General features: G+C 41.7%; 1 protein-coding gene across 10 annotated transcripts in view; it reads right to left on the reverse strand.

Annotated features, from left to right (window-relative positions):
• Positions 1 to 12,121, reverse strand: part of Ica1 (islet cell autoantigen 1) — a 138,081-nt gene extending 125,960 nt beyond the window's left edge. For 3 of the 10 annotated variants that reach the window (XM_075953399.1, XM_075953401.1, XM_075953397.1), the window contains exon 1: positions 11,536 to 11,644. The gene's annotated coding sequence lies outside the window, so the exon portion shown is untranslated. Of the gene's footprint in view, positions 1 to 11,535; positions 11,742 to 11,856 lie in introns of those variants that run through there. The other 7 variants (XM_075953400.1, XM_075953398.1, XM_075953402.1 and 4 more) reach the window with 6 other exon arrangements.
• Between the last annotated feature and the right edge of the window lie 14,299 nt (positions 12,122 to 26,420).

The raw sequence follows: 26,420 nt of genomic DNA on the forward strand, positions 1-26,420 counted from the left end.
AATTAACCTTCCACAGGCTAAACAAATGACAGTGGTTCTGACTAGATTTTAGTGGGTGTTTTTCTCTCTACAATATCACAGGGCTTCTCTCTAGATTTTTATATATGATTACTTGAACATGCAGCAGATTCTATGTCTAGGTTTATGTCCCCTGAAAATTGTTCTGACATTTCATAAATTCACAAGTAAATGCGGGGCAGGATCATACCTTAATTTTGTGATTCAGAAAATTCTTACACGAGGAAAACAGAATTCTGACCTTATTCAAAGCAGCTAAGAGAGGGCTGAGTTTTTATTAAACTTTGTGGATGCAAGTCACTGCCAGAGTTTCATTTCATGTTAATGATTTGAGGGTCTTAGTATATTTTCAAATGATCATTTTATTCACGTATTAGAATAATGCGGACATTGACATACAGGGTGTCTTAGTTAGGGTTTCTATTGATGCGATGAAACACCATGATCAAAGAGCAAACTGCGGGTTTATTTGGCTTACACTTCTCAATTATAGACCATCATTGGAAGAAGTCAGAACAGGAACTCAAGCAGAGCTGGTACCTGGAAGCAGGAACTAAAGCAGAGGCCATAGATGGGGTGCTGCCTACTGGCTTGCTTTCCCTGGCTTGCTTAGCTTGCTTTCTTATAAAACCCAGGACCACCAGTCCAGGGATGCCACCAATCATCATGGGCTGGGCCCTCCACCTCTGGTTCCTAATTAAGAAACCACCTCACAGCTGGATTGCATGGAGGCATTTCCTCAACTGAGGCTCCTTCCTCTCTGAGGACAATTGTGTCAAGTTGACACACAAAACCAGCCAGTGCACAGGGCATAATTAACAGGAATGATTCCACAAAACCATTCAAATCAACTTTCCCAAATAAATATATTTTAACGATTTTCTAAAATGCTCCCGAATATCAGTAAGATCCGACACATCCACGACCACACCAAAACCTTGTGCCTCTCCAGGTCTCTAAGTCTCCTCACACATCAGTAAAAAGTACTAGGCTAGCTGACACAAGAATGTCCTCTCTCACAAAAACTATACAGTCCATTTTAATTTCAGAAATATTGATAACAAAGAGAAAGCCTACATAGAGATAATAAACGCAACATCTTCTGTTTTGAGATGTGGAAATTGGGTACCAAAACTGGAGATAACTTGTCTAAATTGAGGTCCAAAATCAGATTCTCACGGAGGAATACTGGGAAAAGGGTAAAAATAAAGTAGAAAATTCAAACTGCTCACAAGGGGTGTGGTCTATCTAGGGTCTCACTCCTCTTCTGTTGCTATAGCCCTGCTTTCAAAGGACAATCCTAGGTAAATTTTCTACTACAGAAAAATGTAGCAGACATACCAGGAGACTGACAATCGAAGATAATAAATGTGAAGGAAATCTGCAAGTGCGAATCATATAAAAAATGTGCATTTGTCAACTGGGACACTTGAAACAGTAACAGAGCAAATAGTTGGCCTTTGCCGATGAAGAGAAAATGAGAGAGACAGAGGAGAGGATTTGCTGTGTAAATTATATCACCTTTGATTGTATCTGTTTATATGACTTCCAAATGCTAATTTGAGTGCAGCATACAGATTTTAATCTATATTTATGGTGGTGCTTTTCTTCAAACCATTAACCTGAAAAGGTGAACTGTGAAGGTGACAGATGAAGAACACTCTACCACGACAGACAAATGTTGGAAGAAACAGCTATAAAGAAATAACCCCCTCCAAATATCAGCACAGGGCATTATTAAATGACCGAACTAAACGTCGTTCTGAAATTTCATTTCAATTGAGACTCGAGAATGACACTGGGGATGCCATTGTAGATATTGCTTTAAAGAATAATCTATGATAAATTAATCTCATGCAAGACTATTCAGTACCACTGGCCACATGTGGAATTAGACATTGGAAATACAGCTAATTGGAATTCAGATATACCGTTTGTGTAAAACTCATATAGTTTCAAAGATGTAAGAAGCAAAGTAAAACAAAGCAAAATATCTCATTAATAAATCTCCATCTTATTTATACAAATCATTTGTATTGCGCTTATATATCCATATATATTTAAATTCTATAAAATTTTATTTTATATTACCTTTATATAATAAAACATAAATATTAAATGAAATATACAATACACATTTAAAAATTACATATATTTTATATTTAATTATAGTCTATGTATGTTATATAGCTTTGTATTACATACTAAAATAATTTTATGTATTGAATAATATAAATTAAGTTAATTTCATCTCCTCTTTTTTTTAGTGTTTTAAACTCAGAACACTTTAGAGCAACTACACTGTTTCAAATCCTATCTATATATATGGCTATCAGTGTATTTTTGTTGGACAGCCTTGGTCTAAGGCATTAGCAAATCAGCAAAGAGCATAAGTAACCATTGTTCTCCGTTAAATACATGACACTTTGAATCCATTTCCTTCCTAGAGTTGGTGATTTTACTTGGTCAAAAACATTTAAAAAAACATATTCATATATGTTAAAGTAACTTAACCTATAAAATTGTCATCCAATACATTTCCCTAGAGTTTTCAGTTTGGTCCGGCCTACATAAGGCACTTGTGGATTCACGCAAGATTTGTCAGAGTAATAGAACACACATGGAAACAAAACAGGAAGATGGGAAGTTCAAGGCCTGTCTGGATTACAGAGTGAGACCGTATTTCCAAATAAAAGCTACCAAATGGGCTACGAGATGTGTTGTGGTAAAGAACTTGTTCAGCAAATGAGAGGCCGTAAGTTCAATCTCTGGTACTATGTTTTAAAAAAATATGAGAATAATCGCTTTCTATTTTTATATCTCTCTACCTACCTACCTATCTATCTCTTTATATACTTACAAATACAGATATAAAATAGATACAGATTTACAGGTGAAATACATGCAGATATAGTCGTACACATACAGAATGGTTAACACAGAGGAAAAAACAAGACTGTGACCACAGAGTCCACAATGATATGAAATGTCACATTGGATTAATGCTAGCCACCAGGTGATGGTGACAGAGGCTAGGCTTTTCTTTAAAATTCAGTTTATTACTTGAGGCCTCCTAAAGAGACTAGGATGCCTCTGTGACGAGGCTCTCGTAGCTGAGAACTACAGAGAATGTACGGATGATTTAGTCCAGCCTTGTTTTCACGGCTAAGGGAGCTGACGCTCGTGGCTGAAGGAAATTTCCCAGGGCAGAGTACATCTCTTTCATTAGACGAAGACAGCTGAAGTAAACACACACCAGGATGTGGTTTATAAAATGTCAGTGCTGTGCAAGGCCCCGGTAAACAAGACACCACAGTTCCTTTCTCTGGAAACGGCACACATTCCAGGACTTTCCTTGGTTAAACAGTGGCAACTAAATCTTGTTTGAGTTTGGAGTTGCTTGTGAGCAAGGAACGAAGATCTTAGGAGTCAGAAGCAAAGCAAGAGAAAGTGATATTTTGGGGTATGCCTATTGACTTGGACACCTAGCTGATGTCATCTGAGAACCTGTACGTGATACCTGCTCCAGATTTTTCTTCTTTCTCAGCGAATGTGCTTATGAGATTAAGTAGTTCCAAAGCCCAGAGCTCACACGGCAGGCTGCTTGCTTTGATGGGAATCTGGAAGGACAGGTCAGTGTGTATATACCTGATAGGGCTGGCCCAGTTACAATAACAAGGAAACTGCATGAAACCTCCAGGTCAGTAGGACAGAGAGAAGCAAGAAATAGAAGGGAGGGCTAGCCTGGCGCCAACACATACGCTTCACTGTGATGCTGCTCAGGGGCAGGGCAATGCCAGAGCCTGGGATGAGAAGACTCCTGACCTCGCGAAGCAGCAGGTGGCAGAAAGCTCCCCAGGTGGCGAGGGGCAGTACACATTGTACTGAGCACTGGAAACCATGGCCTTGGGCTTGCCCTGGACACCTGTCAGCGTCTGCTATCCGTGTGCATCGCCCACTTCTTTACAGCTACCCAGCACTATGGCCAGTGTGGCTCTCTGTCGTCCCACTAAGAGAGACAGTCAGCCCCCAGGCCCCTGTGACCTTCGGCCTCCTATTAGCCCTTCTATTTCAAGTCAGTCCACTCCCTTGCTCTCACCTTTCTGCTGGCATTCAAGTTCTTCCTAGCACAAGGTAACAACCTCTTCTTTCTCTGGAGGATTCTCTGGAAAACACTTTACGCACTAAACCGTCCTGAGAGTTCCTCCTCCTCCGTGCCCACATCTCAAGCATCACACTAGCCATATGCCAAGCTCTGCCTTAGTTGTCTTAGGACACACTTAGCTCTATCTAGGTGATTTCATGTATTTCCACACTCCAGTCACCAGCTACATTCCCATGACTTCCAAAATTAAACACCTCTCCAGAGTATGAGTTCAACACTTTTCACCATTCCGTTCTCCCATCCCCTGGCTGCCCCCCTCCACAGTGAGCTCTTTACTACTGAGCTACACCCTTCCTCTCTGAGACCTCACAGGAACGCTCCATAGACTTTAAATTCAGTCCATCTCAAACCCAATCTTCCCTCTTTCCATTTCTACATAGTCTCTACGCTTGGTGCCAGTCCTAACTCCACCAGGTGGCCTAATTGGAGAAGTTGCCATGCCTCTCATGTTAGCCTCCCTGTTCTTTCTGTTATTTCTCCTACAGCACACCTTCCCCTGTCTGTTACACAAACAGGCTTGCCTAGGCCATCTGAAGCCTGCATCTCTCCACTCCATCCTTCACACCACATTTTACACAATTATCGTATGATGAAAATCTAATCAAGCTGCTTGTTCTGCAACTCAAAATACTTTCATCACTATTTCTTGCCATTAGAGAAACTCTGAAATTCTTGGCAAAAACACAGGACTTTTTCCCTCAGGTTTTTTTTTTTTGTTGTTGTTTTGTTTTTTGTTTTTGAGACAGGGTTTTCTCTGTGTAACTTTGGCACCTGTCCTGGAACTAGCTCTTGTAGACCAGGCTGGCCGCGAACTCACAGAGATCTGCCTGACTCTGCCTCCCGAGTGTTGGGATTAAAGCCATGTGACACCACCAAACGGCTTCCCTCTAGTGCACTGTGTCACAAAGAACTGTCCTCCTGGACATTTCAGACAGCTAGCACTTCCTAGAGTATATACTCTGCCCCCTGGAAAGTTCTCCCTTCCTTGGGTTTGGAATCTCCTCAAGTGACGCATCTCCAGGGAAGCCTCCATAACCCAACACAAGCCTTCCTCTGCATTTCTTCAGGGATCTCCCCGTTCCTGGCTCCCACTTAGGGATTAGTTGTCTCAGGCTGGAAATGCCACCACGCTTCATTATTCTCCTGCACAAGTTAGTTCCCTTTGTATCTCCCCGTGGCAGGAGCCCTAAACATCATCTTTGGCTCCCTAGCACCAAGCCCAGCACCAGTAAGTGCTGGACAAACCTATGACTGTAAGCTGTCACTAATGGACACTTACAGGTGAGAAGCATCCATACAATGACTTCATCTGCAGGACACGAGCAAGGGGGAAGCCATCCACTCCCAATTGCAAGCAAAGAAAAGAAATTAAAAGAAAAGCTTACAAAATAACTTCCCCATTGGCCCATAACTGGAAAACTCAAATCAGTTTTGGATTTCTGCTCCGTTTTTAACCACTTCACACCAGTCTAGGTCGAAATGAGGTTGGCTAATGAGGCTTAAAAATATTATTAGATAACCACTGGCTCTGTTTCTGTTGACCTGTGGCCACAACAGTGCAATGGGCCAAACAATACTTTCAAACGATGAGGGACTCATTTCAATCAATAAAGAAAAGGGGGCACTGCTGGTCAAAACTGGCAGTTTGCTCTCTGCCTCAGGATGCCCACCCAGGGAACATCACCAAGAAGCCTGGGTTTCTTCTAAATAACAGAGTCCAGATGCCAAATAGTTTCCAGCACTATTGAGCACGACATATCTTGGGAACAGAGACGTAAAGGGACCAACAGTGAAGATACCAAACCTGAATTCTTAACGTGTATGTGACCAGCCTGCTTTAGAGACTCCTCCTAACACCCTCCCCACCAGAACTAGAGAGCCTTCCTGCTCTTCGATTGAGACGCTCAGAAGAACAGGTATTTGTGTAGTCAATAGCCCCTCACGAAACGTCGTTGCTTTGCCACTCCACAGTACTCCCTTGCCTTGGCTTTTACTCTTTTAAATTTCACGTCTTTGGGGATAATTATATTCTAAAAGTGACTACTGCAAGGTTCTCAATTTCTAATGCCTTTTCAACAGCAAGCTTCTACTTTGGACTGATACTCCCAATGCCTTTGCAATCACCCAGCACATAATTGAAATTAATTCTGGGTTTATACTGCTTAGTATATTTAATCTTTTCAACTCATAGGCTAGCCTACTTCTTTTTAGTTTCTGTGGCTACTTCACGTTATATACTCTAAAGTAAGGATCTGGAGCAAGGACCACAAATAAGGGTGAACATGCCTTTATCTTTCTGGGTCTGAAAGAATATTCAGTATAAAAATTTCCTAGTTACACCCATTTACCTGAAATTTCATGATTTTATATTCACTTACAGCTCACTAAAATCCAACGTAAGTCCACGTTTTCATTATCCTTCATCAGAAGGACATTTAGGTTGTTTCCATTTCCTAGCTATTGTGACTAGAGCAGCAATGAACACGGATGACCCAATCTCTGTGAAGTGGGATATGCCGAGGGCCATATAGCAGATATACTTCTGAGTTCTGAGAATTCTTCATGCTGATTTCTGGAGTGCCTGCGTCAGTTTGCAATCCACCAACAGGGAAATAGGGTCTTCCTTTCCCCCCCACACTAGTCGGTATTCATTGTCAATTGTTTTCTTGATCTTAGCTATTCTGATGGGGCAAGAAGGAATCTCAAGTACATTACAGTTGATGAGCCTTTCAAATTTGTGTGTCCTTAAGAATGTTGTCTATTTTTTGAGATATTTCTTAGACATTTTTCTTTCTTCCTTTGAGAAATAGATGCCAATTAGGTTACTTTCTTGGCGCTTTATCTTGAGTTCATTATATATCCTGGATATTAATCCTCTAACAGACATATAGCTAGAAAATATTCTCTCCCATTCCATGGTCTTGGAACCTAGAGGAGAACCCACTACTACTACTTTTCTAAGCCAGTGTAATTAGCCAATCACATCCTAAATTATATCCATATATCTACAGATAGGTTCAGCTCTTGCACCTCATCAAGGCAGCTTCTTTCTGCAATAGATAGAATTGCAGAAAGCCATAACTGATCAGAACTCTGAGAGCAATTTACTGTGGGATGCCCAGGCCCAAATAACACATTTACAACAGAAGCTCCCACACCAAAGGCTCAGAAAACACCATGGAAGATAAGGTGGAAAGATTTTTTTAATTTATTTTTATTTTATGTGCATTGGTGTTTTGCCTGCGTGTACGTCTCTGTGTGAGGAACTGGGGTTACACAGTCTTGAGCTGCCATGTGGGCACTGGGAATTGAATCCTGGTTCTCGGGAAGAGCAGTCTGTACTTTTTTTAACTACTGAGTCATCTCTCCAGCCTGAGGTGGAAAGATTTTAAGAACCAGAGGGCCAGGATGTCTGCTGCAAAATTAGGGCTTTTATATATTTATAAATTATATCCATGAACTCTCAACAATATTACTGAAGTCTAAACAAACGCCAGACAATGACAACATCAAAAGACAAGCCAATGTGGACAGGGAAAATCTCACAAGGCCCCACCCCTAGATGGAAAATTATGGGTAATGAATGACTAGCGAGAGAGGAAAACTTAAATCTTCTCCACTCCCCTCATTGGCTATCCAAAACCAAGTGGCCAACCATAAAACATATACAGACAAGTAACACCCAACAGATTCAGTAATTGTGTTTTTTATATATGTATGCATGCACACACACATATATACATATATACACACACACACACACACACACACACACACACACACACACACATATATATATATATATCTCACAGTAATTTTAAAAACTCAGAGGATGCCAATGCCAAGGTGTGGGAGGCAGACCTGGGGAAGCTGGAGGAGAAGTCAAGCAGGGGGAAATACATTGTATAAATTTCTCAAGGTATACAAATTTTATATTAAAGAAAGTCAACCTAGAGGCTAAAAGGCAGAGCAGAGCAGAATTTCTCACGTCATGATATTCAGGAGGCAGAGAATGAGGGAACGGAAAAGAGGCAAGACCTGATAAGACATAATCTTGAAAGGGATGCCTCTATTGGACCACTTCTTCCAATTAGATCCCACCTTCCACTACTGACATTATTATGAATCCATTAACAAACTAATCCATAGATTAGGTTAGAGCTCTCAGAATCCCATCAGTTCCCCAAACCCCATCTTTGAACACTACATTGGTGGCTAAGCCTTCGACACTATATTGGTGGCCAAGCCTTTTAGCACATGAACCTTGGGAAGATATTTTTGGACAGGCGCCAATCCTGCTCAAACTGAAACTTAAAGCTTGTATGTTCTCTGCAGTCTTCCTTGGCACTAGAAATGATGGTAGGATAAAACATAATTGGAAACCAAGAAAAAGGAAAAGGCTTTACTTCTATCCGTCCTGGAAGGTGAGGCTCTATGAGGCATCTGGATGGGTGTGGGGGGGTAATAAGGCTCATCAACTGTAATCCACTCTACTCCTTTGACCACACATCTCTTGTAGCTGATAATAGTGAGACACTAGTGACCGTTGGCCAGGCTTATTGTTACCACCTAGCTTTAGGCCTCCAGCTGTCAGGATCACCCAGGAAAGAGGAAGTATGCGTCCTGATCCAGGTGACCCATCAGTGTCCCTGTCTTCTCCTGCAGGTTCCTCTAACTCTAGAGCTTGTGCTCGACTCTCATTTTGTCTGCTAACTCTTGTCCCAGTTGTCACACTCCCTGTGGTAGTTTGAATGTAATTGCCTCCCCCCCACACACACATAATTTTATAGAGAGTGGCACTGTATGGAGGTATGACTTTGTTGGAATGGACATGGCCTTACTGGAGGAAGTGTGTCACTGTGGGGGCAGGCTTTGAGGTTTCCTATGCTCAGGATACTGCCCAGTGTCACAGTCTCCTTCCTGTTGCCTGCAAGATGTAGACCTCTCAATTACTCTTCCAGCACCACGTCTGCCTGCACGCCGCCATGTTCCCCACCACCATGACAATGGACAGAACCTCTGAAGCTGTCAGCAAGTCCCTCAATTAAATATTTTACTTATAAGAGTTGCCTTGGTCAGCTGGGCCATGGTGGTGCACGCCTTTAATCCCAGCACTCAGGAGGCAGAGGCAGGTGGATCTCTGTGAGTTCGAGGCCAGTCTGGTCTAAAAGAGCTAGTTCCAGGACAGGCTCCAAAGCCACAGAGAAACCCTGTCTTGAAAAACCAAAAAAAAAAAAAAACCCACAAACAAACAAACAACCCCCCCCAAAACAAAAACAAACAAAAAAGAGTTGCCTTGGTCATGGTGTCTCTTCATAGCAATAGAAACCCTAAGACACTCCCCTTCCACTAATAAAACTGTTTCTACCTGGGGAAAAAAATGGACTTGTGTCATTAGATGAATTGAAAAATAGTCATTTTGAAGGTTTTCTACTGGGGAACCAAATTTAATGTACTTTTCATATGTTTAGATACAGAAATAAGGATGCTCAGACACGGCAGTTAGAGAGGTATTCAGGTCGACCAGACAGAGGAAAGAGTATAAAATCACAAGCAATTACCAACTGGTGTCTTTAGCTTCATTGGCTGAACAAGGGTCCGCTATCTAATCTCAGTTTTCTCTACTTATTGCAAGTAGCAGAATTCTAGCCTACGGCTATGCTTTCTCAAGATTCGTTTTTTAATAACATTGCAACCACTTTCCTAAGTGATAAGAAATGCTATTATAAACTATTACAAAATGCAATCAAAACTCATGTACCAATCGCATGTTTGAGAGACTAGGAATCATAAACTTATTTTGACCCATAGTATTCTCTACAAAGATGTTATAAAAATAAAAACTGAAATCTAAAAAGAAAAGAAAAGCAGCTGGGGGTGAGCAGTGACATCGTCAGTAGGTAAAAGGACCTGTGGTATAAAGTTGGCAACCTGAATTTAAGCCCAAGAACCTATGCAAATGTGGAAGAAGACAACCACAACCAGAAAATTACTCTCTGACCTTCACATGTGGGACACGGCATGCTAAGCGTGCTCATACATCATGCACAGGCAAATATACAAAACAATAAACAGTGTGTGTTTGTGTGTGTGTGCGCGCTGCGCGCGCGCGAGCGTGCGCGCATGTGTTGGAGCGTGGATTTAATAATCATGTCCTACTTTACTCCCTAACTTCAGAGCTGTAGAGGTGTCAGATTTAAACTAGAGGACCATGGGAGTCAGTTCGAGAGACAGTGCTGAAATAAATGGTGATGTTTTCAGAAAGTTATCGTTTATAGGACCACAATGGTCAACAAATATCTTGAGTGTCTTCCTTCCTTCATCACCATTTTCAAACAAGCTGGTGAGATGTCTTCTCCAGGTTCACGTAATTTTTAGTTACCAGATCTTAGGCATCAAAGGCTTCCCCCCCAGGTTGATGGACAATCCCTTTCTTACGTGATTTTCAATGCTACCTAAAAAGGGGGAAATATCATCCTAATGTTCTTTTTAAACATTAATTTCTCCCCCACAAAGGGGCAGGTAATACCATTGGCCAACATTTGGACATGGGGCATTAAAGGTCCCTAAAGAGAAATTGAGGGGCTTTGGGACTCTCCAAGTCAAAAGATAGTGGGGAGGATAACGCGAGCTGCTTGGGAGAAAGAATGGCATAACAGGATATACTTTCAGAGGAAACAGGAGCTGCTTTAACCTCGGGGCAGGAAAGGCGGAGTCAGCAGCGCAACACCCAAAGAAACCCGCGCGCCAGGGATTACAAGAACGTGGCATGCTCAGTGACTCTTCCTAGCCCGCAGGTGCCAACCACAGGCCTCCTGATACCAGTCATTATTTAAAAAAAAAAAGTACCCATCGGCTCTTGGCCATCCCTGCCAAAGATCAGCAATGGAGGAGCAGCAAAAACAAACGTCAGATACAGCTGCAGGTGAACTAGGCAACAAGTCAACCCTAGACACAAGTCCCTGTCCAGAGGGGACCTGGATGGGGTGGGGGTAGGCCCTCACGCCTGGGAAAGGGAGGCCCGGGACTTGTGGGTATGCGGCTTGGGTGTGGGAGCAGGTGCTCTCGGGGCTTCCCTCCCGCTTCCCGGGGACTGACGCACGCTCCCAGAGCGCGCGCATCTTCCACGGATCCAGGCCCGAGGGAGGACCCGCGGGAGGGAAGGGGGATGATGCTCCTCCCGCACCCGAATCCGGGGCGGACGAGGTGACCCGCCTGTTACCCGCCACCCGCAAAGGGCAGCGGAGGCAGCCTTGGCTTGGCATTCCCAATCGCCCTGGCTGCCGGGCGTCTCCCGCTGCAGCATGCAGCCCGCCCGGCTCGCCCCCGCCCCGGTCCCGGAGGGCAGGTACCTCGGAGCCTCGGCCCCTAGGAGCCTCCCGGCGGAGATCCGAGCGTCCCTCCAGCTCCCTGCGCCGACGTCAGCGTCAGCTCTGGCAAGGGAAGGGGCGGGGAGCGCAGGAAGCGGTCCTTCCTGCAGCGGCCGCCGCCAGCCGGAATAGCAGCGCCGAGCCCGTGCACGCCGCAGCGCAGCACCGCGGCCCGAGCGGGCACCCCCACCCCGCTACCGCACCGCGCCAGCACCCGCAGCCTCCCTCCCTCGGGGACAGCGATGGGTGACCGCTCTTGCCACGACCCCCGGCATCCGGGTGGGGAGAGGATGGGGGTCTCACCTTGTTTGGGGCGAATCAGGGATGAGAGGAGCCGGTGTCCGTCTCTCTACTCCTTAGGGTCTTGCGTGACCCTCATCCCTAGGGTTTCCCGTTTGAACTTGCTGTCGGAGATAACCCCGCCCCTGCTGTCTGGCAGGTGTTCCACGTGTCTGTAGCATTGGCGTCACAATGACCTGTCTACAGGTGGCCAAGGCAGAGACCGCCCCACACTTCCCTCCTTGTACTGTTAGGAGGACGTGCTACTTCCTTTAGAGTTTGGCGTCTCGAACAGACGGGATTTCATGAGGTCAATGCCAGAACTGTAGAGGTTTGCTTCTGGAACCCAAATTTGTGCTTAAAGGCAAAAGACTGTGGTAAGGAAAAACAGCTGGCTATGAGTATTCATACCTGTTTTTCATATCTATATGCCACGCCTGTGTTATTTACTCGTTTTTGACACAGCATTTCATCCCTTGTCCTTTGTCACAAGAACCAAATCTCAGTTTCTGGAGTACCTTGTCTATCACAGGAAAGGGGTGTGAAATAGCGCTTCCTAACACTTATACAGTTGCTGGGGTTCATCCCTCCTTTTATGTCTATAGGTAAGTTTGCTAGAAGCAGTTCAGCGGGTAGAAAGAGAAATTACCGGAAAATGATATAAACAAGTTAGAAATCCACAGCTAACATAAAGCTGGATGCCACGCCAATAGAGCCTTTTACACTGCGTCTTTCTCGGTGGCCCAGCGTTGTAGGTAAAATTATTATCCCTGTTTTGAGGGCGAATTTCCTGCTCGAGCGCCATAAGGAAGACTGGTGGAAGCGAGGACGTGGCTCAGCGGTAAAGAGCCAGGGTTGAACTTACGGTTGTCTGAACCAAGAGACCTTAACTAATCTCAGGAGAGAGTGTGTTTTAAAAGACATAATTAGGGCTGGGTATGAAGCTCACTGGTACAGCATTTACCTAGCATGCAATGCCCTGGGTTTGATTCCTAGGAAATCAAAGTAAATAAAAATGTAAGATTACAGTTTATGAATGGAATGCAAAGCTATGTTCTTCAACACCAGAGGTACCCAATAAATGACTGACTGAAGCACCAAGAAGGAACACAGCACCCCAGAGTTCCCTTTGACTTAATTCTTTCTACCGGTAGCAATTTGTTAGTCACATGAAAACATAAGAATCCCATTGACCAAATGTGGTACATTTACACACACAATGGATTACTACTCACTGGTAAAAAACAATGATACCTTGAAATTTGCATGCAAATGGATGGAACTAGAAAAAACATCCAGAATGAGGAAACCCAGATCCAGGAAGATGGGCATGGTATGTACTCATTTATAAGTGGATACTAGCTGTAAAGCAAAGCTAAGGAGACTATAGTCCATGATCCCAGAGAAGCTAAGTAACACGGAGAACCTGAGAGAAACATATATAGATCCCCCTGTGATGTGGGATTCCCCTTTGTATACTGTGAATATGTTTTTACAACCATTGGTTAATAATACAATTTGCTTTGACCTATAGCAGGGCAGAATATAGTCAGGCTGGAAGAGACAGCAAGAGAGTAGGTGGAGTCAGGGAGATGCCATGTAGCTACAGAAGGAGACAGACATGCCAGAACTTTGCCAGTAAATCACAAGCCTCGTGGTAAAATATATATATAAAAAAAGAAATGGGTTAATTTAAGATGTAGGAGTTAGTTAATAAGATGCTTAAGCTAATAGGCCACATGGTGTTTTAATGAATAGTTTCTGTGTAATTTGGGGGTCTGGGCGACCAGGAACGTACAAGCAGTCTCCACCTACATCCTTGGGAAGGAGAAATAGAAAAGATCTCCTGAGAAAATTGGGAGCATGGGGGTGGGGAGAGAAAGAAGGGTAGAAGGGGAAGAGAAGTGGGGAGGAGGAGAATTTGAGGGAACGGGATAGTCAAGATGGGGGAAGGACAGAGGCAAAGAGCAAGGAAAGAGATATTGATTGAGGGAGCCATTATTGGGTTAGCAAGAAACCTGGCACTAGAAAATTCCCAGGAATCCACAAGGATGACCCCAGCTAAGACGCTAAGCAAGAGTGGAGAGGATGCCTGATTGGGCCTTGTTCTGTAGTCAGATTGATGATTATCTTAAATGTTACCATAGAAACTTCATCTGATGGAACTGATGGAAGCAGAGAGCCACAGCTAAGCACTGGACTGAGCTCCCAAAGTCCAGTTGATGAGTGGGAGGAGTAAGAATATGAGCAAAGAGGTCAAGACCATGGTGGGGACACCCACTAAAACAGTCTATTTGAGTTAATGGGGGCTCACCAACTCTGACCTGACAGGGAAGGAACCAGAATAAAACCAAACTTAGTCCCTCAGAATGTGGATGACAGTTGTATGGCTGAAACACTGGCAGTGGGACCAGAATTTATCTCTATTGCTTGTACTGGCTTTTGGAACCCATTCTTCTTGGAGGGATCCTTGCTCAGCCTAAATATAGTAGGGAGAGCTGTTGATGGAGCGGCGGGCCGTGTTCCTGCTGCCTGGCTGCCCGGCTAGCTTATGCCCTGAAATAATTACACAGAAACTATATTCTTTTAAACACTGCTTGGCCCATTAGTTCTAACCTCTTATTGGCTAATTCTCACATCTTGATTAACCCATTTCTAATAATCTGTGTAGCACCACAGGCTAGTGTCTTACCAGGGAGATTCTTAACCTGCATCTACCTCGAAGAGGAGAATCATGGCAACTGCCTGACTCGGCTTCTTCCTCCCAGCATTCTGTTCTGTCTACTCCACCTATCTAAGCTGCTGTCCTATCAAAAGGGCCAAGCAGTTTCTTTATTAATTAACCAATGAAAGCAACAGATAGACAAATGACCCACCTCCATCAGAGGGCTTTGGTCTTTCCTCAAAGCCATGTGCTTCACCCTCTCTGAGGGGTGTGGTGGCAAGGGAAGGTGGAGGGAATGGGAGGAGGGGAAGGAGTGGGAACAGGGATTGGTATGTAAAATGGAAAAGATAGTTTAAAAAGATAAAATAAAAAGGGAAAAAAGTATACAAAATCCTAACAGTCCCAACATTGTTCCAGAGTCTAGAGACTCTTCTGAGACTGGGGGAAATCTTTTAACTTCTTAAACATTAAAGACAAAACAAAACAGGCCGCCTACTTCCAATACACCAAGGCACAGAATAACATCCATATTCTGAAAGGAAAGATTGTACTAAAACAAGATCAACACACTCAACAGGTCATGTTTAGCATCTGGGCTTTGTGGCGGCATCATCTGGTATTCACACGCTTAGGAAGCCCTGCCTCTTCTGGTCAGCTACCTGAAGCACAGGTAGCTTCTCCCTTGACCCAGCTCAACTCTTCTTTTCACTTTCCTCGGTGGATGCTGCTCTTCCCCCAAGTCCTGGCATCTCAGCCAGCCTGTGGTTTCCATTGCAACATAGATTTTCTTTCTATGTGTCAGTTACTTTTCTTATTATATGATGGGACACAGTAGCAGCAATTATGAACTGACTGATCATATTGGGTCCATAGTCAGCTTTCAAAACGGAACAGGTCTCTATTGGAAACTGAAATAGAGGTCACTCGTACTATAATTTGGCAAAAAGTATGATTACCTTCTATGCCCTTAAATTCTTTCACAGAGAGGGATGAAAGCTTGTTCTTAGCTTCATGTATTCCTTTTTTTCCCAGCTGGCACTTCAGCCAATCGCATGGATAATAGAACCCACATTCAGGTGGATCTTCCTTTCTCAGTTAAATATCTTCGAAAATACCCTCACAGGTACACCCATTGACACATCTCTTGGAGATTCAGGATGCAGTTAAATTGACAATGAAGACAAATCCTCATAAGAGCATAGCCTTCATATGCTTGCTGTGGCAACAGTGTTACCCTCCACTAGCTTGCCATCCTTAGCAAAATGATACTATGTAAAGGTAAATCCATCTGGAGATGTGAAGAAGTCAGAAACCTCCCTCACTGCTAGTGGGAAGGAAAATGTTACAACCATTAGATAAAATAATCAGGCAATTCTCAAGATCTGTCACATGACCCAGCAGTTCCACACCTAGATCTGTCCTATAGAAATATAGAAATACTTAGACACGAGTGTCTGTAACTTCAAAATAGTATACCCAAATAATCCACCTGTCTGTGAGCCAAAGAATAAACAATGTATACTATATATACACACTAAAAATTTGTTAGGCCACAAAGTACCAATGTGTTGATACATACTGCGACTTAGAAGAAATCTGGAAGGTTCTGAGTGGAAGAAGTCAGTCAGAATTGGCCGCAAATGATACTATTCAGTCCATTTTATAGTCCAGAATAGGGAACACTTCTACAGAGACAAAAGTTTATCAGTGATGATTTAGAGTGGATAAGGAGGGAAAGTCAAAGCGCATAGGGTTTTATTTTTCTTGTTTTGATTGATAACAAATTTCTAACAGTGATATTATTTCACATATTTATAATCTTGTAAATATACCAAACATTGATATTTGTGAATTATATGTCAATAAGCTGTATAAAAATTATTTAAAAGATGGTGTTTATAGTTTTTGTTTGTTTTTTTTTTGTCGTTGTTGTTGTTTTGGTTTTAGAGACAGAGTTTCTCTGTGTAGCTTTAGAACCTGTCCTGTAACTCGCTCTGTAGATCAGGCTGGTCTTCAACTCACAGAAATCCCCTGCCTCTGCCTCCTGAATGCTGGGATTAAAGGCATGTGCCACCACCACCTGACTGTTTGTAGTTCTACACACACACACACACACACACACACACACACACACACACAGAGAGAGAGAGAGAGAGAGAGAGAGAGAGAGAGAGAGAGAGAGAGATAGAGAGAGAGGGAGGTACCTACACACACAGCACAACCTATACCTTTCCCAGAAAAAAATATAAGCTAAGAACAGCCATACCATCTCACTGCATTATCAATCCCATCTGTTGAAGGAATGAACAAACAGTCCTGTGATGTTTGACTGAGAATACCCATCACAGAAGCATATGTTTGCATGCATAGTCTCCAGTTGATGAACTTTTTGGGGAGGATTAGGAGGTGTGGCCTTGTTGGAGGAGGTATGTCAATAGGGGTGGGCTTTAGGGTTTACACTTGAAATTGTAGGCAAACCCTCAATTAAATGCATTAAATACTTTGCATTATAAGAGTAGCTTTGATCATGGAGTCTTCACAGCAATAAAACAGTAAGACAAGTCCTTTTAAATATGTACATATTCAAGTAATGACACATTTATGGTATCAGGCTTAGTAGCATGAGATTCTTTTGTGTTTGGAGGTGAACCAGGTAGCCATCCTCCCTCCCTGATCTTCACAAAGGAAATCAAACAAAGGAATCCTGTACCAAGGCTCCAAAGTTCTACCTTAATTCTAGAGACACTAACATAGGAGACGTTTTGAGTAAGTGGTTTGCTCATAAGAATAGTTTGTATACTGGTTGGAGATAGGCCAGTTGGTAAAGTAGTTTCCATTATGCATGAGTGGTGTGGGAAGTCCTTCTGTATATGTGCTGCTTTTATTGGTTAATGAATAAGGAAGCTGCCTTGGCCTGTAGCAGGACAAAAGAGAGCTAGGCGGGAAAACTATACTGAATGCTGGGAGAAAGAAGATGAAGTCAAGGAGAAGCCAAGTAGCCGCCAAAGGAGACAGACACTGGACACCAGACAGAACCTTGCTGGTAGACCACAATCACGTGCTGATACACAGATGAATAGAAATGCGTTAATTTAAGATGTAAGAGCTAGTTAGAAATATGTTTAAGCTATTGGCCAAATAGTATTGCAAATAATATAGTTTCTGAGTGATTATTTGGGATATGGGCAGTCTGGAAGCTAGCCTAGTTAGTGACCTCTAGAGCAGTGAGACTTCATTTCTCAAAAAAACAGGCGGACGGTGATCAATGACACCAGAAATTGTCCTCTGGCCTCGACATGCATGGGCATTCACAAGTATATGCCTTCCCTCCCCAGTACACAACTAAATTTATAAAGAAACTCAGCTTTTTAGTAGGGAAGTTTCATGATATTTGTTTTTCTTTTCAGTCAAATTTTTGACAATTTCATACATATACATATATATATTTATATGTAACATCCTAATTACTGCTTCCCTCACCTCTTATTCCCCTCACATCCGCATCACCTCCCTGATAAGTCTCTATCTCACATTCTCACATTCATGACTCAACTTCGGCATAGTTGGACCTTAACAGAGTCACCTCTCTTACATATTAACACAGATAGCATCTGTATTACTAATCCATATATAATACAATCAGTTTTAAGGAATTGTTGCTATATATTTTTAATATCTTAAATTTTTCTTACTATTAGCCATTTTGAAGAATTCATTTTCTTGTGGGAAATGAACAGCAAATGCCCCAGCAGATAGATATTTGTAGCCCATATGTCCAAGACCCAAAACTAATAACTAAAATCACTAGATTGACTAAGCAAACTATAAGAATGAAGGTTGGAAAATGATATTTCAAAAAATATCATTAAAACCTTTTCCTGATTCTTACTGGCATGACAAATTGAAATAAAGGTTACATTAACGCTTACTAGAAAAATCATTCAGGTCCTTCTCCAACACTATTATACTTTTAAAGGAACTGTATACACTCAAGAGTGTGATTGCAATTTTGGTTTAATTTCTGTGGTAATTTGAGCTGTGCATGCAGAAGAGCAATGCATTTGTTAGGCCCTCCACAGTGCTACTGCTGAGATATCTAAGCAAATTGGTGTGTATATATAAAAATAGAACACATGTTTAATTACCATTAACTTTCATTAATTAAAATTAACTTCCTTTCATTTAAAAATCAAGACTACAATGGCAAGAAAAGGCTTATTTACATGGAGAGAAAGGTAATTATTTTTGTTGTTGCACCCGCTTAGATTTCTGCACAAGTCATGTGGCTCCACCTTTCCATCCTGTTTACCATTTGTTAGAATTTCTGCAAGGAATTTGCTGGAGGTGTCATCAAAATAGGACCTTGTAAGGAGGCTGCTTGTTGGTTCCCGGCTGCTAGCCCCCAAAAATCACACAGAGACTGTATTATTTAAATCACTGCTTGGCCCATTAGCTCTAGCTTCTTATTGTCTAACTCTTACATATTAATTTAACCCATCTCCATTAATTTGTGTATCGCCACATGGCAGTGGCTTGCCAGCAAAGTTTACGCATATCTGTCTCTGGCGGCGGCTACATGGCTTCTCCTTGCCCTCCTTTTGCCCAGCATTCAGTTTAGTTTTCCTCACCTACCAAAGTTCTGCCCTATCAACAGGCCAAGGCAGTTTCTTTATTCACCAATGGTATTCACGGCATACAGAAGGGAATCCCATATCAGGACCTCATCTCCATTGCAGGTGGAGACATTTGTCTGTCATGCGTGATGGGACAGTGATGGGAGTTATACCAAGATGAGCAGAGTGAGTCCAGGGTTCACACTTTTATCTTGGCTTGGTAGACAGAAGGCTAATAAACCCTCAAGGGATCGTATTTCCTATTGAAAGCAAATCAAAATCAAAACCTCACTTATTAGAAAGACTAGGATATAACTCCCAAGGTTTTTGGAATTTTCTTTACTTTATGCAAGATGAATTTACAAGAACCACTTAGAACTCTGAACTGCTTATACTTGGAGGCCAGCTAAAGGTGTTAAAGATGTGAACTTAGGTTTTCTGTGTTTAAAGCAAGTGTTTTAACTCACCCACTTATGCCCAGCTAAGGAGGGAGGGGGTCTCTTGTTGATTCTGGGATTATTGTAGCAGTTCCAGTTTCTTGATGGCCAAAGAGGGATGGTGGCTTTCCTTTTCTGAGAGTTACCTTCAAGAGAAGCCTTGGGGACTTCTTAGCTCATGAGCCAGACCTGGGCCACATGTCCAAGCCCAGACTCATTGTTATAAAGAGAAAATGTTTTGTTAGTTTTCTTTCTCTTTTAAAGATTCTTCAATTTTTTTAAATGCATATGGGTGTTTTATCTGCATGGATGTCTGTGTACCATGTGAGTACAGGTGCCCAAGGAGGCTAAAAGATGGCATCAGATCCTCCGGAACTGAGCTAAAGACACCATGTGGGTTGTTAGCCACCATGTGGGTTCTTGGCAACCTGGAGTTTCTACAAGAGGAAGAAGTACTATGAACCACTGAGCCATGTCTCTGGCCCCTAAAATGCCTTGCTTTATTCTCTTTCTGTCCTTAAAGCAAGAAAAATATACCCTTTACCAGAGGTACTGAAAGACAGAGGCTATGATGAAGGCGAGGACCTGTGTTGGCCACATTTATGTTTCCTTCCTACCTTCTCTATCCTTCTAACCTCCACCCAGCTACTACTATCACCCCCCAAATAAGGGCCAGCATTGCAGGTGTCTCCAAATGCCATGCTTCCCATGGATTTTGTATCATTGTATTTAACTTTTGCTCCACTTGAGTACACTGCCTTCACTTCTGTCTGTGGTATCTTAGTCTGAATGGCTCCCAGTCCACTATAGCCCTCTGCCTAGATATCAGTTGCATTAGATACTTTCCTAACCCCCCAATGGCAAAGCTCCCTGCTCTCAGTCCTGTTTTAAGACTTCCTAGTGTATGTTGTAATCTTCTTTTCCTTTATTAACATTCTTGCTTGAATGATGAGTTCTTTCATGACTTGTTGTCTGTGTCCCTCTTTGCCTGAAGTCCCATGTAGAGACTGCACATGATCAATAGATACAGATGAGCAATAAATATTTAAAAATAAAAGAGTAGGCCTCTCTAGTATGCTTTTTGTCTGAAATCTAACATTCTTCATTATATACAAATACAAGTCCTTAAATTTCATTGGTACTGATTATTACCTGCGTGGTGGGAAGGCTTGTTAAAAATATGTATTTCTGGCCTTGGCATTCAAATGTTCTCATTTGTTAGTTTCAAGGTAAGATCCAGGAAGCACCACTGGTTTTAATAAGAACCAGAAGTTTGGAATGTACTTTCTCATCGGTTCCATGGTCATAGAAATTATTCTCAACACTAGGTCAATTAGAAGAAAGAGGTAGCTTACGACTCACAGTGACCCTAAGAAAACAGTGTAAACCAGCTCTGTCAAGTCACTACCAGGGATTGGGCACATATTTCTGCTAAATTAAATTTCATTTATAACAAGCCCAACTGCTCACATTCAAGCTAATATAATCTGAAAGAGTTAATTAGGGGAAAGAGTCTCAGTAGACTAGACACACTTTTTTTGTTTGATTTACAGACGAGGAATGCCTTCTGGGTCCTGGGAGACTTGTATCACTTGGTTAATCTGTTCTTCCCAATGATTATTTGAGATCCTATGAACACTTTACAGCACAAAAGTCCTTCCTTTTCCTTATTTCCCTCCTTTCTTGTATCAGTTGGTTTACTATATATTCATTGACTGATTCTGAAGATACAAAATTAGAGACTGCGAGAATAGAATACAAGACTAGGCTGTTCCTCTCAATATCCATAGAATTTGGAGACCACCCAGCTCCTGCCTCCTGTAATTTGCTGCTGATTGAGACAGATGTTTGGCTCAGCATCATTAAAAATACAACAGAACCAAAAGGAAGCCATGTGTTTTGGTTTAATACTTATTTTCAACTCAACTGAAAATATTCTGACCTTGAATGTCTAACAGACTAATTATTTTGAATTACTCTGAAAGAACAGGTAGATGCAAATATGAAATAGCATCTCTGGTCTGTCCTGATTGTCGAAATTCTCAATTCAAATTAGTAAGGCTTAGCTTTGTTGTTTTTTTCCCCCCTTTACTAATAGGCTCACATTGTAGAGAACATATGCAATATGTCATAAAGACATTTCAGATAAGAGATGGTATTAACATTTGCTATGCAAAATAAATTTGAAAATTATATTCATAGTGGCATGGAGGAATTAATGTTTCATTGGAAGGTCTGATTTTGAAATTATTTGCCTTAGAGAAGTGATGCTTCTTTTCCATGTTTTGAAGTTAAGAGTCCTATGAGTTTGGAAGAGTTTTGTGTTGTTTGCTTGTTCTTTGTCTAGCAAAGGAAGGGAATTTCTTCAGGAAGATGATAGCACCTTCTTGTCAACCCTTCTTGATGAACTGTTACTTTGTCCATGTCTCAGAGATGCTGGAACAGTATAAAGCACTTTTATGGAGAGAGACATTATTTCTAAACACGGTTTTCTATCTTTCTTGAACTTTGCTCTTCCATATGTGACTTAGTGTGAGCACAATTTACACATCACAGGTTGACATTCGTCAGGCTTAGTTTTCCTGAGGAAACAACACGAAGGAAATGTCAGATTGAAACAAACTGCTCTCCTGTTGTGCTGTGCACGTGGACATCCCGTGAAGTAAATGTCACTCCAGCTCTGTCACTCCATGTGATGTCAGAAAACATCCTAATTTCAGTTGTGTTATTCTGTTACTGAAACCAGTTCCTTCTTGCCACGTTGCCAGGTATTGCATTATTGGTATTTATTCTGCTGTAATTACTGTCATAAATTAATTTTGTCTTGCTCCTCTGAATTTTTCTAATGCCCTTGATTTTTTTTCAAATTTTGGCAAATAGTTTTATTACCCAGTCTTTAATGAAGCAGAATTCAATTAATTAAAATTATGACTTTATTTAATTAATTTCTATCTGTGGGGAAGGCATTTGGGTAGCGCATGTAAACATGCACATGTGTGTAGGAACACTTGCCTGTGTGGGTGTATATTGAGTTCAGAAGCTGGTGTTGGGATTATCTTCCTCAATTGTAAGAAGCTCTCTTAGTTAAATGAGATTTATTCTGTTTATAAGATTTAATTAAAATTCATTCCTCAATACGTTAGACTTGTAATTGTCCTTACATTCTGGTATTTGGTATTAATTCAAATCAATAAGGAGAATGAAAACATTCCTAATGGGAGCCAAATTATTTTCCTTGGTCATTTGAGAAACTGCACATTATCTTATTTTTGAGATCCTTTGAATTCAAAACCATGTCTTTTCTATCTACACAATACTCTGTACTTTTTCACACACATGCCCCATTGGCTATTCACATGGAAATAGATTAAAACCCTCTTACCCCAAAGTGAATCTTATCATGAGTGTAAACTGCAGAGTGCTTATATCTAAGAGACGTAGCTGCCAAATAAATACACTGGCAGTTCTTCTAATACTAAAAGTACTCAGTGAAATCATCTGTGTGTTTTGTATGTGCATATAAACTTCATTAAAGTTAACAAAAAAGTTACAGGAAACTTGACTGGCAATGCTTTTATTTAAGATGGCAAAGTCAATATAAGTGAATATGAGTTGTAACTTGATATTCAGTTAGGCATCAACTTGCTCAAATCAGGGCTTTCATTTAGTAGCAAAACTGGGCTAAACCATGAAAACCTCTTGGTAGTCATGTTAAAATTATTCCACTCACTGAAAATAGACTGTTTTCAAATTAAGTTTTGTTTTTAGAGCTGCATAGATTACACATGAGAAAATTAGCAAGAGAAATAGGAAATAAATCAAAAACGGAAAAATTTCACAGACGATTTCATCAACCAGAAACCACGACTTTCAGTCAGCTGTGTTTGGGCATGATCCGGAGGACCAAAGACGGCGCAGTGAGCTAATCAGTGCCCCAGCATCTCGGAGCAGCTGCGAGGGCATTTTTGACTTTGGCTTCTTTGGCTCACACTGCTTACATTTTGCTAACTGATTGGACTCAGCTGCTGCCTAGCCATCCATTTAAGACTGTATCTTAAAAAGGCCCCATCCCCTCCTTCTTTAAAATTGCTTTTCAAAAGTTAGCGTAACAAGGGAAGGGAATCAGCCTACATGACTATCTACAGATAAATGGGCAAAGAAATATGGTAAACACACAATACAATTTTATCTATCCATGGAGAAAAGTGAGATCATGATAGCAGCCTGAGAATGGATAGTAGGAAAAAAAATCAGTGTGTTAAATAAAATAAGTCAGGCTCAGAAAGGCAGATCCTGAATATTTTCTTCCCTGAGTGAAATAAAAGGCTGATTGTTTTATTTTAATAGGAACACCTGATCAAGATCAGAACAAGATCACTATTTGGGACCTAAGTAATAGCAAGTCATCATGAAGGGATGTGAATTAAATGCCACACAAGAAAAGTCAATGATGGGATGGTGGATCCCAGATTTAAGGGTCAGGCGGGCTTGAGGGTTGAGGCTCCTTAGAATATTGCAAGTCTGTGTAAGAGAAGAAAAGTTTCTGAGTTAACAGAGGAAGTCAGCTGGAGTAGAAGCAGACAGGACTGAGGGAAGAAGCTAGCTCATAAGCAAGAAAAATAAGAATGTATGAGAAGCAAAGGGAAATACACCCAGCTTATCACAACCAACTTTGATTTTGACCTTCCCTGGGATCTAGAGAGAACTTGCCATTAACCTTGTTCCTTGAGGGTCTCCCCTTCTCTCTATTTTAAGTCAACTTTATTCCATGAACTTGGAAGATTGAGTATAACTTCTAAATAGACCTTTAATTACCACTAATGATGCCACAAAGGGACCCTCAGTCTCGGTCCATCCTGCAAGAGAATCTCTGTCAGTAAAAGGGGAGCAGGATTCTAGCAATTTTTTCCCATAAAGGGACCTACTGAGGAGCATGCTCACTTCGGATGTACCTTTAGCTCCAGTCCCTAAGGGATAACTGGCTAATATGGTTAACTAGAACCTCATTTAAATTAGGTCATACTTTTATGGGCACGTCAACTGGGCAGAGTTAGTGTGTGGAGGGACATAGTTAATGTTTGGGGTATGCCCATTCACATTGCCTTCCTCTCTTGGTTCAGTGCTCACAGTGGAGTGCACTAAGATTAAAGTAATGATGACAGTTGTAAAATAAGCAAAGCAAATACATAAAAGTTTTTTAAAAGAATTTTTTAAAAAAGATCCCCGACAAAAGATGATTAGACAAGGAACCTCCAAAGATGATGGTGTGTTTGTTTTCTGTTGGCCAGTGCTAACAGAAAGATGTTAGTACTGGGCTTGCAGCCTTCGCTTGAGATAGTTTGTTTCCCTGGTGAGACTCCCTTGGAAGAAACTAAAATTTCGTTTGTGAGTGGTTTTCAACTGGAGATTGTGGATTAGAGACAGGGCCTGTATCCACTTCTCCCTTCAGTTCCAGGGCCTCCATGTGCTGCAGACCTCTGCAGCCCCGATGCACATGTGTCAGTCTCTGTGACTTCATGTGAGCTTTGCTCGTGCTGATTCAGAGGGCCTCGTTTCTTGGTGCCCTCCATTCCTTCTGACTCTCACATTCTTTCTGTTTTCTCTTCCCCAGACTTTTCTGTTTCCTTAATTCCGACTCTGATGCGGTAGGAGAGCTAGAGACTTATTCCCTGTATGGGAAGCTGTCCAGTAACCTTCTCTCTGTTTCCAAAGCACACAACAGCCCGGCTTAGGTTGCTGCCACATACCACAGCAAGGGACAAGTCCGCTTTACATCAGGTAAGGGGATAAGTGTGTACATTCCTGCTGTCTGCCTCCTTCCTTGAGTTTGGTGCTAAGGAAGGATTTTATATTGATTTCTTCCCTTATTGCTGTGAGGATAACTCATCCTCTGGAATGAAAGTGGAATGGAAATCAGCCCAGAGCAAAATAAAATCAGGAACAATACTTCGCGTGTCTCCGTCTAAGCAGTGTTCTCCAACCTGGCTATCTTAAGAAGAGTTAGTTGTCTTGTGAGTATTGGCTGCTTGTCAACATTTACCAAGATGTACTTTATTTCTTATCTGTACTTGAATGTTTACTCTTGGTAGGGAACACAAAATAATGGAGGGATGTGTGGTACCTGGGCGTTTCAGTTAGGTTTCAAGGGAGTTCAAACTTAAATTGTACCCTAGAATTACTTCGTTACTTATATATTTGATCATATGATATATTTGATTATATATTAGCTACAGAAAACCTGTAGCTAACTTGCTGGCACTTTTTAAATGAAATAGGGCTTGTTTAATTGTCTAATATTTATTAGTGGGAACACAACATGCATGCAAGGAAAGTTGCAATAAATTCTCAAATCCTGGAAAATGGACATATTTAAACAAATTTCTAGTTCAGTTCAGAAACTTTTATTGAATTAAAATGTACAGAACACAGCCTCTGGGCCAGACAACATGCTGAAGACCCACGGTTCCTTTCCTGAGACATGAGCAGATGATCTCTTTCTGTGCATAAAGGAAATAAAGGCTATGAAATCACATGCAAAAAAAGCTGTATCCAAAGCATAAAAAGGCATTGTAATTTTCTACAGGACAGTGGTCTTGTCTTCTTAGTCTGAGTCCTATGACTGAATTTAATAGAATTTGAAGTATCTGAAGAATTATCAGTACCAAATTGTACCAGCTAGCTTTAACTTCAATTTTACACAGCCCAGAGTCATGTGAGAGGAGAAACTTTACTTGAGGAATTGCCCAGATGAGATTGGCATGTGGGCAAGCTTGTATGGTGTTATCTTGATTGTTAGTTGAAGCATGTTCAACCCACTGTGCATGGCACCTCTGCCTTGGCAGCTGGTTCTGGAATGTAAGGAAAGCTGGACTG

The sequence above is a fragment of the Microtus pennsylvanicus genome, chromosome 19, assembly GCF_037038515.1.
Source record: "Microtus pennsylvanicus isolate mMicPen1 chromosome 19, mMicPen1.hap1, whole genome shotgun sequence".
NCBI classification, from domain to species: domain Eukaryota; kingdom Metazoa; phylum Chordata; class Mammalia; order Rodentia; family Cricetidae; genus Microtus; species Microtus pennsylvanicus.